Source organism: Mustela nigripes, chromosome 15 (genome assembly GCF_022355385.1).
Source record: "Mustela nigripes isolate SB6536 chromosome 15, MUSNIG.SB6536, whole genome shotgun sequence".
NCBI classification, from domain to species: Eukaryota; Metazoa; Chordata; class Mammalia; order Carnivora; family Mustelidae; genus Mustela; species Mustela nigripes.
Window position 1 is genome coordinate 66,447,182 of NC_081571.1, and position 18,356 is coordinate 66,465,537.

General features: G+C 40.9%; 2 long non-coding RNA genes across 2 annotated transcripts in view; one reads left to right on the forward strand and one right to left on the reverse strand.

Moving 5' to 3' along the window:
• Positions 1 to 18,356, forward strand: part of LOC132002764 (uncharacterized) — a 70,013-nt gene that overhangs the window by 20,132 nt on the left and 31,525 nt on the right. Inside the window, exon 2 of the long non-coding RNA XR_009400006.1 lies at positions 7,483 to 7,602. This is a non-coding gene — a long non-coding RNA (uncharacterized LOC132002764). The remainder of the gene's footprint in view (positions 1 to 7,482; positions 7,603 to 18,356) is intronic.
• The window catches only part of LOC132002765 (uncharacterized), a 43,043-nt gene that overhangs the window by 8,181 nt on the left and 16,506 nt on the right, over positions 1 to 18,356 (reverse strand). The gene's annotated exons all lie outside the window — the stretch shown is intronic.

Sequence of the window (18,356 nt, forward strand, 5' to 3'; positions counted from 1 at the left end):
AGTTCAGAGAAAAGACGAGTTCTGTTAATTTGGGTAAGCTAAGGGACACCTGGCTGGTTCAGTCCTTAAGCATCTGCCTTGGGCTCAGGCCCAGGGTCGTGGAATGGAGCCTGCTTCTCCCTCTCTCAGTCCCCCTGCTTGTGCTTCCTCTCTCTCTCTCTCTCTCTCTATGTGTGTGTGTGTGTCAAATAAATATTTAAATAAATAAACTTAAAAAAATTGGGGTGAACTAAGAAGTGAAGAAAAGATACAGGGGGTTAAGAAAAAAAAATAGCATCATTATGCTTAATAGCCAGAGGAACCCAAAGGTCCATCAACAGGTAAATGGATAAATAAGACGTAGCCCATCTATATAATAGAATATTAATTGGACATGAAAAGAAACCAAGGAGTAATACATGCTGTGACACCGATGAAACTCCAAACCATTGTGCTAAGTGAGAGAAACTAGATGTAAAAGGTCACTTACTCTATGATTCCATGTATATGAAATGTCTAAATCCGTAGAGACGAGAAACAGATCGATGGTTGCCAGCGGCTAGGAGGAGTGGGGGTTATGAAGTAACTGCTTAATTGGTATGGAGTTTCCTTTTGGAGTAATAAAAATGTTGTGGAACTAAAGGAGAGGCACATGCACACCATCGTGAGTGTACCAGATGCCGCCACATTGTTCACTTTAAAATCATTAATGTTCTGTCCTGTGAATTTCACCTCAGTGAAAAATGTATTAGGAAGAGGGCAAGATAAGGAAAATGTCAAGTAAGTCAGATCATTTTATTCACTGCCATTAGGATGGGCATGTGGGGAAGAGAGACATGATCACATCTGGGCCCGAAGTCTGAAGTAGCTACAGCGTGTACTAGAGATTGGATGAAGTAACAGGAGGAATCCATAAAATTCCAGACTATGCTGGCGGCCACAACAATGCCAGACTAGATGTCAGATATTGAGGAAGTGGTACCGTATCTTCAAACCAATTTGTCTGATCCATGGACAGTGGACTATAATTTGCAAAAAAATTGTTCCAGTTATTTTTTTTTGTAATTGAATGCTGTTGCCTAAATCGACTAAGAATACAAGTGGCATAGCCCTCACTGAGAAGCAGCATAAAAGGTTATTGGATTCATTCACGTGCACAAGTTCTCGAAAAAGCAGTCATGACTGTAGGCACATTTTAGTATACGTCTCTGAAAGTTTCATGTATTTATACCCAATTTCTTTTCGAGAAGAACAAAAGCATTCCCTTAGCAAATATTTACTGAGTATTCACGGTGTATAGATGCAGACTTCATAAAGGTAAACAAGTTGAGTTTATAATCTAGTGAACCATAAGTCAACAGGGAATAATAATGTAATTAAAGGGTCAAGATGAGGGTAAGTTCAGTCAAAACCAGATAGGGGAGAAGTCACCTAAAATGTATGGGGATGATGGCCCGTGGGGTTGGGGTGGAGATGGGAGTGTGAATGATGTTGGACTTGAGAAATGCATCCTCAGAAAAAGTCAGGGAACAAGAAGTCAGAGGGACAAGACCTACTGAGAAGGGCAGGGCTGTGAGAAGAAACACCTGCGTTTGTTTTCAAGACACCTGAAAAATAGTGAGAGGAATGTTTCTACATCTGTGAGCTTGCTACCAAGGGGGAAGGAAATGACTGTTTTTATTGCTTTTACCTGAAAACCAACAGGTTTTGTCCTACAAGTGACAGAAGTTATATTTATGTCAACTAGAAAAATGGTCCTCCATTTTCAGGCCTCACAGCTGTCTACTCTTGGGCTCTCAGCAGGGGTGCTGAGCTGGACACCAGGTTGGGGAGCCCTCACCTCTAACCATCCCATACAAAGTCTTCCCTGCAAGGGGATATTATTCAGCCATTAAAAAGTGGGGGGTGAGGAGATCCTCTGCCATTTGCAACATCCTGGATGAACCTGGAGGACATTGTACCAAGTGAACTAAGCCTGGGCAGAAAGACAAATACCATAGGATCTCACTTATACAGGGAATGTAACAATGTCAGAACCAGAGAGTAGCCCAGTGGTTACCAGAGACTGGGCCTGGAGGAAATGAGGAAATGTTAGTCACAGCATACGGACTTTCAGCTATAAGGGGATTAAGTTCTGGGGATCTAATGTACAGCATAGTGACTGTAGTTAATACTGGGATTTATAACTGAAATTGCTAAGAAAGTAGATCTTAAATGTTTCTACCACGCAAACAAAACATGGTAACTGTGTGAGATGATGGATGTGTTCCCTTGATCATAGTCATCTCACAGTGTCTGTGTAAGTTCAGTCATCCCACAAATAGATACAACATTCACTTGTCAGATGTATTTCAATAAAGCTGAGATTTTTTTTTTAAGTCCTAATCCATTCTCTGATTCACATTTGCTTCCCGTATTGTTTAATAATGTTGAATGTACAAAAGGATTTTTATCTGGTCCATTTTGATGGTTGTATCCAATTAGATTTCTATCTTTTCACTATATTGACTTGCTTTTAATGTTCTAATTAATGAGAACTGTTTTTGTGTGTTTCTTATATTTTACATTTAAATGAGGAATGAGGAGCAAAATGTTGTTGAATATGATGAACAGCTTTCAGTTCATACAAATTAATCATTTTATGTGTAAGGGTTTTTTTTGTTGTTGTTGTTGTTTTTCTTTCACCAAGCCTCCTTAGCATGGCAATATATTAGGGGGGAAAGGTTAGGTTGAAAATTTCTAAATGCCTTCTTTTAGAAAGATACCTCTAAGTGACTCCTTCTGGGAAAGTTTATCCAAACCTCTGACATCTTTTTCATTCAGTCTCTAAAACCTCACTCTGCCATTGGCTATGGCCATGGTATTTATGGTGTTAACTCTTGTTTATTTACTTCCTGACTTATGTGCAATTGAAGCTAGGTATTAGCACAGTCCCCTTCATATGCTGTAAATGTGGATTGTGGATGGTTTATTTGCTGTCATTTTTTTTATGTATGGTTTTTCAGAGAAGATGTAGGGAGATCTGGATTTAAATAGCCACCATTCGCCTATAGAAAACTGCATGTTCTTAAAAACATGATAAAATTCTGCATTCTAAGTTTTACCCCTGAACTGAGTGAGGAATACTTTATTCTGAATTACTTTATAAACTTACAGTATTCAAACATAGCAACTTTAAACCAAAATATTTATTCCAAAACTACTGTGAGCTACCTGTTGCTGACTTTTTGGGATACACAATTACTACAGCAATAGCTGTTTATAATTGAGATCAGTTGCAACATAATGTAATGAGTAGGCTTAGAATTAAATAGCCATTCCTAGTTCCCAAGTAGAAAATGTATTTATAGAAACCTCCTAAAGGTGAGAATTATCTCAACCAAGACAGAAGCTGCAAATCATATATTATTCCAAGTGCTTTAAAAAGTAATTCTTAATTTGGTTGGGTTTTTTTTTTTTTTCAGTTCTTTTTCCTTCTCCCCCACCCCCACCTTTCTCTTCAATTTCCTTTATTCTAAATATCTATCCTAATTCTCCAAGAGACCCTTAAATCTCTTCCCTCCCAACCATTATATCTCTTTAGTCAGATATTAGAAATCCCAGTTGGGGAATTGTTCATTTCCATGGGGTTTAATGACATTTTTTTTTTAATTTGGAAGTTGTTCTCACTTATAAAGAGATGAAGAAGATCTGTTATATTAGGAATGAATGGCTGCAGTCTTGTAAGCCATATATATGGAAGCATTAACGTGAATGTAAAATACCAGATTACAGCCTCTCCATCCATCATCTATAAGGAAATAGTTTCTGTTTCACAAACACACCCACTAAGAAATTTATGTTCCAAAAATACTTAGTTACATTTCTGTGAAATGTTTGAATATTCTGTTGTATTTCCTACTTTTGACTAACGCTCTTAGAGAAAAATACCTTGAGCCTGCCTACTTCATTTTAGATAGTGCTAAACAGAGTTAATGCCACTTAGCTACTCACAGAAGATCTATGCTTACTGAGGAGTCCTAGACCCAGCCACATGTCAGCATTACAAAAGACAGGGAGTTCCCTGTCTAGGAGAAGCTCCGGTTCTTCTTTCTGCTTTTATTCATCAGGCCGATCCCGCTCTTTGCCATTGCTGATCTGGTGTCTCGATTTCTGCTTCCTCAGTTGCCCAACTTCTTCCTCAAATGTTGACGATATACTAACAGTTACAACCCAAATGCTTCCAAGCCTGCTTCTCCTTCAGAATTATTTTCCCTCTGGTCTATTTGGGGAAAGTGAAGCTGTTTCACATCAATTACTGAGTCATTTCCCCTTGGCACCTGTTTCCTTACCGTATCTGAGACCTCTACTCTCTCAGTTGGCCTTACCCACCCATTCACACCCAGAAAGTCCTTAAATCAAGGGAACATGTGCTGTTCTGTACTGGAGGTTTTGAACAAACCACTTAAAATTAAACATTCCACCCTTCAAGTCCATCAGTGATCCCCCTTTCTAGAGAAAGTTTACCCTTCGACTCGGGCAACCTTCTACCATATTACAAGGCCTCATCTGTTTCTCACTTCTGGCAGCTTCCACCGTTCGATTTCTCTTCATTTTATTTGCAGACAGTCTTCTGTTTAGCTGTCTCCTTCCAAATCATAGAAACATTAGATCTCGAGGTCAGACTGTTAAATATTTTCTTAAACAAAAGTCTCCAGAGAAAAATTATGTCACTTTCTTAGGGGCAAAAGCAGTTATGTTATTTGTAACTTTAACTAGCGTATGTTTTCCTCTCTGTTACTTTGTTTTATTCAAAAACAGCTAATGCAGTCCTTCATGTCAGGGTCATAATAACCAAAGATAGTCCGTGAATACCGGCAAGCTTTAGAAGTGCTGTTGCAAGAAAAAAGATTTATAATAACCTAACTCGAGGTCATAGAAGATACAACAGTGATGAAAGAATTAAGATACTCATTTTCTATTTTGATATAAGCCAGTTCAGAGATGGGGGGTTAAAAAAAAAAAAAAAAAAAAGCTTCTCTTTTCCTATTTCCAAGCTGGAGCAATGCAGAAACTTTACACTGACTGTGACTAAGTCATTAATTGAACAGTACGCTAAATAAATTAAATAAGCAAGTGCCTTGTAAAAGTACAAGGCAATCATGGTTATGATTAGGGAAGCTGAGGTGCGGAACACCCAGAGAGAAATCTGACGGAAGTATTAAAGACTCCATATGTGGCCCACCTGGCGGGGAAAGAAATCTGGAGAAGCAGTCAAGTGAATAAATCAGAAAAGTAGATCAAAAAGAAAGTCTGTGAGATCAATGTAAGTGAATTAGAAGAAAAGAATAAAAAATGTTTTCTATAATATGACCAAAATCCTGAATGACCTAGAATGTAAGATAACAACATCTAAGGAGAAACAGCCAAATGGACCCAAGAGTCTATTTCCTGGATGTAATTAGTCTTTTGATAAGTTGTGCTAAAGTATAGCCGTCAATCTTAATATGGGTCCTTGGTAGCAAGCAAGAGAAATCAACTCAAATTTAACCAAGAAAAAAAAAAAGAAAAGAAAAACAAAAAAGAAAGAAAAGGAAGAAGAAGGAAAGAAAGAAATTACTGATGGATAGCCAGCATTTCAAAGACTTAAGTGGAGGCTGCTTCATTGGAAGAAGGAGGCAGCTGGAGAATGAATCTTAGGAATGGACAGCAGCTCAGAAAGGGAAAGTAACCCAAGTCCCACCAAGGAAGACTCTGATGAGCTATTCCCTTGTTAACAGCAATCCCAATAGGCGTCCAAGATGAACTTCTCTAATGCTTCCACTGCTACTGTGGAAAATTTCTCACCAGTTGCTTTTCCCCTTAAGTTTCAACAGTTCAAAAACCCAGGCACAAGCATTTATTTACTGACGGGGCCTCTGTCACATGATCACTTCTAGGGAGAGGGAGAGAGAGTAATTTACCAGGTCTCTTAGCACAGCTCACAGACTTAGGCAGGAGTGGTTTTCTTCAAAAACAGAAGCTTCTTCTCCAACCTCCCACCAAATCAGACACACCAAATGGCCTCCACAAATACTGACAGTGCTATCGATTTTAATTTAATTGAATTAATAAATGGTAATAGCTAGAATTCAGTTTTCCTGATTGATCTTTCCCTCACAAAAAAAAAAAAAAAAAGAAAGAAAGAAAGAAGTGGGGAGATGGGAGCCCCAGAGGCAGTGGAGGAAGGGGGCAGTCATGTTCGAGGCAAAACATGATGGCTCTTAAATCCAGGATTTAAGTCCCATTATAACATTTACTATCTTTGAACTTGGGTAAACTTGTAACATACAGCTTCGTATTGGTGGTAGTTAAAATGGAAATGAGAATGCTATTCATCTCATCAAGTTTCTCTGAGGATGAAATTGTGAAATGCATACTTGTTGCTGACTGCATTGCCCAAGAGGAGAACAAGTGCTCATAAAATGCAAGCAATCCCTCCCGCTTAGACCGTGGAGCTCCGCAGCCCTCCCCACACAGTGGGGCAACGTCTGCATTGCAGGCACAGCCATTCTCAACAAATTCTTGATATTTCGATTTCTCTTTCTCCTAATGCTGAGGAGAACCCTGATGTAAGCCTTCTGCAGCCAGTGCTTTTGACTGCTTTTCTGAGTGGTCTCATCATCTCCCTTTATCATGAGCCTCCATCTCAGGCTGCTAACCTGTAAAAAAAGGAATTCTGTGTTTTTCTGTATTCTTGAGTTCCATATTGGGTTGAAAAAGAAAAGTACCTCCAGAGCCCTTTATAGGACAAGAGCCTCCTTGCCACAAATCTTTAGTTCTCCTGTGGCTGGATTTCACAGCCATGAACATGAGCTTAAAAGCCTGATGATCTTGACTTTCATTCAAGCTCTATCACTCATAAGGTGTGTGATCTTAGGCAAGTTACTTACCTTCCCTGGGCCTCATTGGCATTACCTGTTTAATGAGGGGGTGATGAATATGCACATAAAAATGCTTTTGATTATTACCTTGGTGACTATTCTTAAACTGTGAGTAGGTAGAAGCTTCTAGCAGGACACTGTAATAAAAAAGGCTCTACCCCTGGCCCTGATTTTCTCAGAAGTTGCAGAAAGAAAGTAAGGGAATATATAACAGAGACTCTTTAAGAAACTAAGATTAAGATCACTCTATTTAGGTACTTTATAAAATCATCGTAAGACCGATGGGGAGAGAGCTTTCCTCCAGTCATGTCAACCAGGACTCTCTGGGTCATAATGGAAGGTGCAACCACAAGGCGGCAGTAAACAGGGCATTACTGTATTGAATCTCACAGCAGGATTGTGATTCCATCACAGGATAGCAGAATCTCAGTCTCTGCGCAAACTATTCTATCCAAGTAGCTGGTCCCAACCCTGTGGTTGATGGTGGAATGATTTGCAAAGTATTTCAAAAACACTAGTCTCCAAACCTCATCCCCAAAAGTCTAACGTGTAACTGGATGAAAGGGGGAGAGAGATCATTTAAAATATAATTTTGTTTCAGAAAGAAAGGAGGAGAGAAAGGAATCACTGTCCTGGGAAGTTACTGTTCAAAGACATTCAAGTCATTCCTCTGCTTCCTAGAAGTGCCCTGAAATCTGTGCAGGAAAAATGAAACTCCTAGGTAAGTTCTTGTTAGTTCTGGTGTTCATGTATTGAATAGTTCAAGACCTTTACAATGAAGAAACTTTTCCTAGAGTTTAATCTAAAGCCCTCCTGTTGAAAGCTAAGCTCTGTTCTAGTGTTCAGCTCAAAGGAAACAAGAACTGCTCACAAGACTCAAATTTTACCCTTTTCTATCCTTGAAGTGTCACCTCAGTTTACGTAAGTGAGTTTCTTTTGTGCTTCATGCAACAGATTTGCCATTTCTACTGATGTTTATTGTGAATGAGCTCACAAGCCACTCAGGGCAGTACCTTCTTGTTTCCTAAGCCAAATTTTGTTGTCGGAGCAAGCTTCCCTGTCCCGAGGGCCATTATGGGAATGGAATGGCAGCCCCTAACATTTGGCCTCCACTCAGAGCAACCATTACACTGGCTTGGGGCCACAGGAACCTGGTAGTAGCCTGACTTCATCACACCTTTCTGCCAATCTTGGGAAATGAAAAATGAGTGTTTGGCAATCTTCAGTCTGACTCAGTATACATTTAAGCCAGGGTATAAAACATAATAGTCACTGTTACTGAGCATCTAGTATATGCCAAAGATGTTGTAACAATTACAGGAGAAATTTATGGGCAGAGCACACTGTCGGGAACATAGTAACCTCAATAAATGGTGACTCGTAGAGGCATTATTGCTGATCCCAAAAGTGGCCGTGAAAGGGTGATGTGATTATTCTCTTTTTACAAGGATGAAATCAAGGTTCAGAAAGGTTCCATGACTTGCCCAAGGTTACACTGTGCATAAATGGAAGAGCAGCCATTTAAACACAGGGCGATGCTTAACAGTAGAGCCTTGCCCAGGATTGAGAGGGCCGAATATTTGCAATGGTTTGTGGTAGTTTCCCATGATTAGAAGGAGGCTGATGGAAATTACAATAAATTACTTCCATTTATTTTGCATAGGATCACAAACCACTTTATTTTTTTTCAAAGATTTTATTTATTTATTTGAAAGACAGTAGTAGGCAAGTAGGCAGAGAGGCAGGCAAAGAGAGAGAGAGGAGGAAGCAGGCTCCCTGCTGAGCAAAGAGCCCGATGTGGGGCTCGATCCCAGGACTCTGGGATCATGACCTGAGCTGAAGGTAGAGGTTTTAACCCACTGAGCCACCCAGGCACCCCCACAAACCACTTTAAATCAATATTCCAGTAGACTACTGGTTCTGTGTTGTGTGTGTATGTGTGCAGACATATACATGGGCATGTGTATGCAGACAGATGTGATTTATTGGTTTAGTCGTAATAGTAGAGAGAGGCAAGTGATGAACTGAATTACAGCAATAACACAAACTGATCACATTCAAAGAGATTAATCAATATCATTCATTTCAGTTCTCTAAGTAGTTATTATCAAGGGTATATTATGTGCTTGATAGTTAAGTGCTAAGATCCTTAGCAAATATGAAAGAAGAATATGGCAGAATCCCAGCATTCAGATTTGGTGTAGTTAAAACTCACTGTGAAATAGAGAATCAAAGAATATAAGGATCAGTTCATTAAAGTGTTAAACTAAACATAAAAGCAAGTACCAAAATACATAATAAATTCCTTCAGGATGAATTGAGGGCCAGGGAAGAGTTGGGTCATTATCCGGGAAGGCTCCAGGAGGGAAGAGGAGCAGGACATGAGCGCTGAGGACGTGAAGCTAAATAGAGAAAAGAGAGTGAATGTCTTTTCCGTTCGATACCCGTCTCTTGGGAATCAGCCTGAGCAAAGCACTGAAATCAGGAATTCATTTAATTATTCATTCACTAACTGAGTAAACCCAATATGTGTCCGATATCTGGTAGGAAAAGAAATCAGCATGATGTGTACAGGGAAGAAGGAAGAAGCTTATTACTTAATGGAACAGAGTTTGAGGGCGTTGTCAGGAAATAGAATGGGAGGAAATTCTGGATGCCGTGAGAGAGAGAAATGGAATGCCCTGTGGGGACTGTTGTAAACTCTTGAAGAAAAGAAAGGAAGGTACAGTGAAAATGGCGTTAGAGAACAATTCACTTGGGGACCCATGCTCTGATTCCTTGGTGCCAACGGAGGAGACATACGTATGCACCCATGCCCACACCCATACATTCATATATATTCAGAGAGACACAGAGACAGGTTGTTTGCTTACTTACAAAACCCCGAAGGCCAGGATAAGTCTTCAAGAAAAATAATACTGAATGTGACAATGGATACAGTCAAAGGCAGAAACAAATCAGTAACACTCAACTCTGGTTTCCAGTTGAGATTTAGATGGCCCTGGTCTAGCCCCGTCTGGAGAACATATTCTAACCTCATCATTCATAACTAGGTATGATTTTTCCATTAGCAGCAAACAGAGATGATCAAGAAGTGTTTTGTCCACACACAGCAATCCATGTGGTTAGTTATAGAGGAGACTTTAGGCCCCAGAGACATAAGGCATTGGGATGTGAAAGCAAAATCCTTTTGATGAAACAAAAGAATTTCAGAGAGTTTCGTGTGCTTCACAGCTACTAAAAAGGCACAGAGACAAATCTTATTTTTCCTGCTGTCAAACCTAAAGTCTCATTCTTTAAGGAATCCATGGCACCCCACTTAATTAGAATAAATCTGCCCTAAATTGTAATTGATTTCATTAAATGACTATATATATATATAGTGGGGGGAGATGTGAAAATTGACAAAGAATGGTTTTAATTTTAGAATACCAAGAAGAATGTCACACAGCAGCAAACATAATTTCACTAAAGCTGCATGAAAACATTACATACCTAAATAGATATAAATCTTTGCTTGTAAAAATAAAAGTAAATGCAGGACTCCTAATGAATAAAAATGAAGTTTAAATCTATATTCAGTATTGGTTTGGCTGCTAACAGTTTTGGTCTAAACCTTAGTTAATGACCTTCTCAGTCAGCTCCAAATGGTATAGGTTTGCTCTTCCTATTTTGGCTTTACCAAATATGAAAGCAGCCATCCCAACCACCAGTAACTTAAACAAAAGGAGATGTATTCGTCTGAACTTCACCATGCCTTGGGGTAAACTGGGAGCTTCTGTGGACAGGAGTGACCTGAAACTTCACAAGGTAGTTGATGCCCCTGAGATCACTGCCTTTTCCTGCCGCTGCACAAGGATCAGTAGGATCCACAGCAGACAGGGGATTTCAGCCAAGAAATAGAGCTCAGAAATGCTAGACAAATCCCTTGTGGTCAATGCAATGCCTCCAATGGTTTAACTACTTCAGTTTGACAGTTTCTGAGAAATAGAAGCTATCACTTTAAATAACCGTTGTCCAATTTTACTGGTCATCCCAAGCTTCTTATGCAGTTGCTTCTCCAATTGTTCATACAAGAAAGGATCAGAAAAGTCAGCTGTGGATTGGAGAAGTAAGGGATTGGCTTTGGCTCTTTGCAATGTTGGTAGGAATCATGGGAAGCAGGGAGCTTAAATTATCATACAGTAGAATGCTTTAGAGCAAGGCTATACCCTTATGCTGGTTCTTATGCTCCTTATGCTGGTTCTAGTGTGGACATGTTGGCTAGTATCTCTTCATTCTGAAATACACAGCATCCCTGTCCTTTCAGAGGCAGAAAGGGTGTGCCAACCTAGCCATGTATGATGAGGGATGCCCAATTTGTCTGCTTATTTGCTTCGGTGTGTTAATGGATTGGACTTAATCTGATGGAACAAATAACACTAAATCTACAAAGGAAAAGATACACATCAAGTGTCTTGCACCAAGTCATTTTACCTGGATCACACTAATTACTATGTCATTTTACCTGGATCACACACTTACTAGTACTTAGTAAGTTTTACATTCCATTGTCCTCAGTTAAAGGGGGTTTGGGCTAAAGGTGAGGCTCTCAGTTCTCTCTACCGAGAAAACAGTTGGACAAGAAGTAGAAGACATATAATACACAGCCCTAAACTGGGCTGTATCTGGAATAATAAGGAAAAATATAACCTAAATTTAAGGGATTTTTTTTCCCCTAATTGAAGAAAATCAAATAGATCTATGCAAAATGCAAACCAAATGCAACAGCAAGATCACCAATGGACTCCACTTCCCTCTATTCAAGTCATGGTGTATTTACAAAATATAGTTTGTGCTACAAGACAATACATACACTCCTAAAACATGAAACTCACATCCTGTAAATCATACATGAAAAATAACTAGAGATTATGCCAAAAAATGGGATTATGGGCAGTCCACTCAAAATCTATGCGATTCATAACAAGAATGCTAACAAAAGAAAAACAATTTTGCTAAAAATGCTAGTTCAGTTAAAAAGACATTGACATTCCTAATAAAGAAAAAAATACTATGTGAAATAGATTGATGGAAGAGATGTGAGAAGGAGTTGAGGCTGCTGCGTTGTAGAAACAAGATCAAAATGTACAAATGTTGGGGAAAATTGCAAAATAGTAACCTCTAGGACCAAACATGTGGCCATGCTGAGTCCTGAGGAAGAATATAGGGTAATAAACTTCATGTATAGGACTTTATTCTCTAAAGCAGCTGTATTCATGTACTTTCCATTCAGCTGCTGTCATTACATGTGTAAAACATACCTTATGTGTGTCAGTGTTAGGGAAAAACATTAACATGCTGGGGCAAATCATGCATGGAACAATGTATGTGATTGATGCATTGTAATGGCTTCTTTCCTCTTGCCTATCCACCTTGTATAAGCTAGTTCTCAATACAGAAACAAAAGTTTTAGTAGAGCAGACCAAACATTACGGTTTATTATATTTTCTTATCCAAACCCTCACTTAACTTCCTTATCAGTTTCTCCCATCATTTCTAGTTGTGTTACCAATATCTGATTATCCCAAGCTCGAACTGCAGTTTTTTTCCTCCATCTTACTTTTAAATAGCAACTTGCAGAATATTACATTTATTATCATAAAATAATGCATCAGGGAGTGCCTGGGAGACGCAGTCCTTTGGGCATCCAATTTTTGATCTTGGAGCTGTGAGTTTGAGCCCCCTGTCGGGCTCCACACTCAGTAAGGAGTCTGCTTAGAACTCTCTCTCCCTCTCTCTGTTCTCTCTCTCTCTCTCTGTCTCTTTCTCTCAAATAAATAAATCTTAACTACTAATAATAGTAATATATTAGCATTCAGGCCCCTTTCTCCTGTCAAGGTATTGTTGGAGAAAGATAAACTAGTCAGAGGGGGGACAAGATCTGGGTGAAGGGTAATTCTTGCCTCCTCCCATGAAAGTGAAACCAGAGTTAGACCTGGAAGTCATGACTAATAAGGTGGGCAGTGGGGGAGGAGGCACGGAGCTCTTTAAGAATAACAAGTGCAGATCTTGGCAGACTAAGGAGCTACATAGAGAGTGGTAGCCACCATATAAGGACAATACAAGGCAAAGGCCAAGTACCAGGAAAACAAAACTGGCAAAGGGGATACAAGTCTAGTCAGAACTCATCAACGATTTATGTGAAATCCAAGAACAGGTTTGTGTGGGAAGATGGGTTTTATTTTAGAAAGTTCAAATGGGATGAATAAAAGGCTACACCGGCCTCTTCCTGAACTGACTGCAAGCTGACCATCAAAATCTGACCATTCCCTTCACAGTATGGAGAGTTATCCTGAACTTGTCCTCACCTAATTACAGACTCTGTACACGAGGTTTACTTCCACTTAGGTGTGGATTATGACTACCCTGTGGCAAAGGACTATAGGCAGAAGTGAGGGATGCCTTTTTCAGCCTCACAGTGAAACAAGGCTGTGCCTTAAAACCAAGAACCTGGCTGTTCCACGGCCTCTCTCCCCTACTTTTTTTGCTGCAACCCAGACAGGGCAGCAGTCCAGCTTCTTGATTGCTCTGCAAGGTGCTGGAACATGAAATTAGCAGAAACCTGGGTAGCAAATAACTTCAAGAAGTAAAGTTTCCCTATTGACCTACAAATATTACCTGAGAAAGAAATCATAAACCTGAGAAAGAAACCTTTAAACCTTCATCCCTTGGAGTTTAGCTTTCTCTCACCTAATACCCCTTCGATCACATTCAAAAGTCTATACAGTCATAACTGTCAGTTAATTAATGTTAAACAAATGTATTATTTAAGAGGTAGCTTTGAATATTCAATATCTTCTTATTTCTAACCCAAAGAAAGCAAATCCCTGTGTACCTGTTATAAACAAGCTTACACGAGCCGCGTTACATGAGCTATGTTTTGGTGAGAGGTTCTTAAACACCTTCAGCTATTCTAAATCGTTATAATTACAGTTTTTAAAATGGAGGAGGATATGACAAAGCAAATCCTTATTTCATTTGGGAGAATAAATCAGCTAGAATACACAGATTTTTTTTTTAATAAGGAGCTCTCTGAAATACGAAAATGCTGTTTATAAACTACAGTAGTTTTCAAAAGGGAAGTACTGACCTGGGAAGAGAGAGATGGATACATGAGACAGATGCATATACACTTCGGTATAATTATAGGTAGAGATGGCACCTCTAATCAACAAGCTATTAATAAAAATTGCATGAGGACTAGCTCTCCATTTGGAAAAAGCAGCTAAAATAGTCCTTTTCTCAACTCGTAAAGCAAAATTATTTCCAGACCAATGAGAGACTTTAAGTGAAAAATAAATACATAAATTTCATAGTGAATATTTATCCAAATTTTCTATAAGATAGGAAAGGAATTTCTGAAAATGACAAACAGAATCTCCAAAAGGAAAAAAAAATACATTTGATTGCATAAAAATTTTAAATTTCTATACCAAAATTTATTTAATTCAAAGAAAAATGAGAAAAATAGGAAAATGTATACAAAGAATATTGATGTCCTTAAAACACATAAAATTCTTACACACTATTAAGAAAAACATGCCAACAGAAAAATGAATACATGATTTGAATAATCAAGTCATAGGATGATCTATTAAAATTGGCCGTCAGCATATTAATACATTCAGGTTCTCTAGCAATTCAAAATTTCAAGTCAAAACAAAAATGAGAGGCTGCATTTCAACTGTCAGATTGGTGGAGAGCACATCCCCCCAACAGGAGAACTTGCAAACTGGGAGCTGCATCCGATTAAGGTTTATGAAACCTTCCCCCTACTTGAAGCATTTGTGCCCTGCCAGGGGCATCTATTCCACAGACTTACACGCTCTCTGACTGTCCCATGTGTCTGATCCTAAGGGAGTTCATAGATGTGCCTTTATTTACATGTACAGTTACCGATGACTTTTCTGTTTTATGTCTGAGATTCTAGAAGATCCTTTCTGGTGCTCATATCTTTAAATATGATCCTGCACATAAAAATATCACCCATCATCAAATAATGATTTCCTTCTTTATTAGAACGAAAAGGCAACTCTGTCAAGAAGGAGTCTTGCTTATTGGGGAAAAGAAGCCTGGAGGAGTAGCAGCACAGGCAGGATGAGTTTCATGTCCCCATGAAAACGTCGTTGTGAATGAGCTCACCTCCACTTGAATGTCCTTCCCCCTGCTCTATCCTGTCTCTGGATCATCTGCCCACAAGACAGACTCTCCCGTTTTCCCGAGTATCTCCCCATATGAGAGTACATCTGAGCCATTTCCTGCTTTGTCAAGATAAGCAAATCAATCAAACTGATTCCTACTAATGAAGCAATAGATGCATCTTATAACTTTTTGGGGGGGAAAAATGTCTTCTTGTGAACAGGTGGTGCTAATGGAGGTACTTGTCAGCACTGTGACATGGGTTTCCACCCTGGCAGCAAATGGGAATAACCTGAGAATGGCACCAAAACAGATTTGAAAACACATCCAGATGACTAGTTCCCATGCGAAACCAGTTTACTCAGAATATTTGTCAGTGGGGCTGGGGCGCATTGTTGATGTTTTCTTTGTCTTCTAAAGCTCCAGAGGTGATTTGGATGCTGACGTTTAGTGAGCAGCGAGAACCACTCCTAAGACAGTGGTTCTCAAAGCTGTGGTGCTCAGAGCAGAAAGATCACCTGGGAACCTGTTAGAAAATGCAGATTTGCAGGCTTCACCCCAAACCTACAATCAAACATCAAGGGTGAGACACAGACTCTGTTAGCAATACCTCCTGGTGATGGGCGTGCACATCAAATTTGAGAACCACTGAATCAGGACATGTAGCAATGTGACTGTGTCCAGATGCTGGGCATAAAAAAAATGAAGGTTAAAAAAAATTAATTTGGTGTGATAAGCATCATTAAGAAAGATTAACAATATACTATGAAAGACTATTGAAAAAAAGGAAGTCTTTTTGTGGCAAGGCTTTCGCATAGCCTTTTCAGCAGCTTCTAAAATCATAAGTGGCCCTAAGATTTGACCTTGACCATGACTAAGGCTGTGTTAGATGAGCCATCAGACCATAGACTGGCAATTTTAAACCCAAATACTCTGTTTACTTTCCATCTTCTGATGAGAGATCAGCTACCGAAGTTACATAGAGTGCCCCCAAGTTGAAGAGGAATAGTGGCAAGTTGCGTTTTCTTCTGTTCTGAAGCCCTAGATCTCATCCCGCTCAACCCCGATTCCCAGCATCTTTCCCAGGAGTTGACCAGTCAAGTTTTGCGAAATTTCAAAGTGCTGGTTCAGCACTGAGCAAGTCATCAGAGTCCAACCGAAACGAGATTCCGACAGAACACACACACCACACACCACACCACACACTCGCTGTGTGTGTGTGTGTGTGTGTGTGTGTGCGCGCGCGCGTGCTCCGAGGAACTCCTCTGCACAGCCCAGCTCCTCCCGTGCAGACCAGAAGGAAGGAAAGCAGCAAGCGAGAAACAAGCAAAGGGGCGGGTCCGCTGGTGCTTTCCGTGGAAGCTTCCAGGACCGCGCCACTTCCCTCGTCCCCCCCCCCCCCCCCTGGGGGGGGGTATGTCGCCGCCTCCCGGTGCGTCCTCAGGGAGGGCTCAAGGGCTCAGGCCGGAGCCGTGAGGGCAGGGAACGCGGGCACCGGCCCCCGCCGAGAAAGACGCAGCGTTCAGAGCTGGGCCTGGAGTGTGGACTGCCCAGCCTCCCGGGGGCGCAGCAGCAGGGTGCGGGCGGCCTCCGCCGGCGAAAGTCCGCCCGTTCCAGCTCCACTCAGCGGCCGCCGCCGGGACCGCTGCGGGAGCTCGGGGAAGGGCGGAGGCGCAGGACTGTGGGCCCCTCTCTGCGCGTCCTGGCTCTCCTCCCTGTGTTGCCTCACGTCCCGCCCCCTTCGTCCGGATTCTGCACTTCGCTTGTTCCTTTTCTGCACCTTTCTGCAGCTCTCCAACTAGACACTGAGTTTTAATCGTGGGAGGCAGCAGCTGCCCTGCTGGATTCTTGACCTTGTGCATTCCAGAAAGCACCTTCCAAGTAGGGTTGAAAAAGAAAAAGCAAAGGCTCCTGTTGCTGGAAAGGATCAACGGAAGTTATTTCAGCAATCTGCCGCCTCCGCCACACACAGATTGCTACACTCACGCCTGAAAACAGTCTAAGAGCATCCAGCGCTGGGCAAAATTATCAACTGGATGAAGTGAATATCCTTGTTCAGAGAACGCACACACACACCCTCTCGTACCCCTAACAGGCACAGGCACAACGACCTCTGTGTTCTGACCCCCTTGTGCCGCTCGGTTGCTGCCACAAGTGGCATCCTGTGCCTTGTAGCTTTCTCCCTCAAGTGGGGACTGTCCTATCCTCAATTTGCCCAGGTTCCCCGAGGCTGCTGGAATATTATCACTTTATCTCTTTGGACTAAGCCAATACCTGATGTCTTACTGTGTGTTGAAGGGGATAAGGATAAACTTTGGGGTAGTGAAGGGAAAACGTATTTTCTGTAACATGAACGTATGTCTTCGTTCATCAGGCGTGTTCTGGCGCACAGCACTGGTTTGCTGGGGAAAGCATACTTGGCCTGTCTTTTGGAAGAGGAAGGGGATCCACCAGGGTGGGGACAGTCGCATTTAGTCATGACTGTATGTAATAATTACCTAGGAGACAAGGAAGTGTGATGGAAGGGGGTGGGTGTGTGTGTGTGTGTGTGTGTGTACACAAAGTACCAGGACTGGGGCTTGGATTTACATCAGTCATTTTAAAATGCAAAAACTATTTTTAAACACTAGGACAAGCCTGGACGTAATTTGGGGTTTGTTTATTTGTTTTGATACTTTGTAATTTCTTAGCTCATTCTGAGATGCTGTCATGAATCAGAACCACGATATTAAAGCAGTTCTCAAAGTGTGGCTTCCAGCAATATCACCATCACATTGGAACTTGTTAAAAATGCCAGTTCTCAGGTCCCCCCCAGATCCACTGAATCAGAAACCCTGGGGGTGAGGCAAAGCTGTCTATGTTTCAGCAAACACTCCAGATTATTTGGATGCATGCCAAAGGCTGTGAACCATTAGGGGATGACTCGTCTCTACTGCCCTGGAAGCTAAGAATGATTTAAATATTTTAAAAGGGCCATAAAGCAAAGAAACAGAGAAGGCTATGCAACAGACCTAGATGGCCCACCAAGCCAGAAATATTTAATATAGTGCCCCTTACAGAAAAACACCCCATTCTAGATTGGAGAGTCACATGATGAGGAACTCTGTAAGCCCACTGGGCACTGGCAGCGGGAGGGCCCTGGCAAATTTTGTGGAAGAGTGAGGTATTGGGGATTACAGGGAAGAGACAGAACAGGAAGCTATCAAGAGTAGAATGAAGGAAATGCATCTTATTTTTATTCATGTGAAAGACCAGCTTTTGCTTAAGAGATGTGCCAGAAGGTCAAAGTAGGAT